The following is a 367-nucleotide window of genomic DNA, read 5'->3' as shown; positions in this document are numbered from 1 at the left end:
CTTCTGTTCTGGCACCAGCCCTTTTGTTCTCCAGCCTGCTTCTTCCCTATTGGTCAATTTTGGCTCCAAAACCTCTCAGGCTTCTGGGAGTTGTAGGCCCAGCCTCTCCTACTGCTAGCCAGGCTCTCTGGGCCTAGTAGGCCTCTGGTGGCACAGCCCAGATCATGCCAGGTCCTAATTTTGGAGAAAGGCAAGGGCTATTTTTGGGCAGGAACGCACAGGAACGGAGTTCCAGCTGGCTCCTGAGTTGGACACGCCCAGCAGGAACTCATTAGCATAATAGGCCACACCCAACAGCAGAAACTCATTAGGATTGGCTACATTAGGGGTGTGTGGCCTAACATGCAAAGGAGTTCCTGCTACAAAA

The sequence above is a fragment of the Gekko japonicus genome, unplaced genomic scaffold (genome assembly GCF_001447785.1).
Source record: "Gekko japonicus isolate JY-2015 unplaced genomic scaffold, Gekko_japonicus_V1.1 scaffold2494, whole genome shotgun sequence".
Classification (NCBI taxonomy): Eukaryota; Metazoa; Chordata; class Lepidosauria; order Squamata; family Gekkonidae; genus Gekko; species Gekko japonicus.
This window is presented reverse-complemented; position numbering follows the sequence as displayed.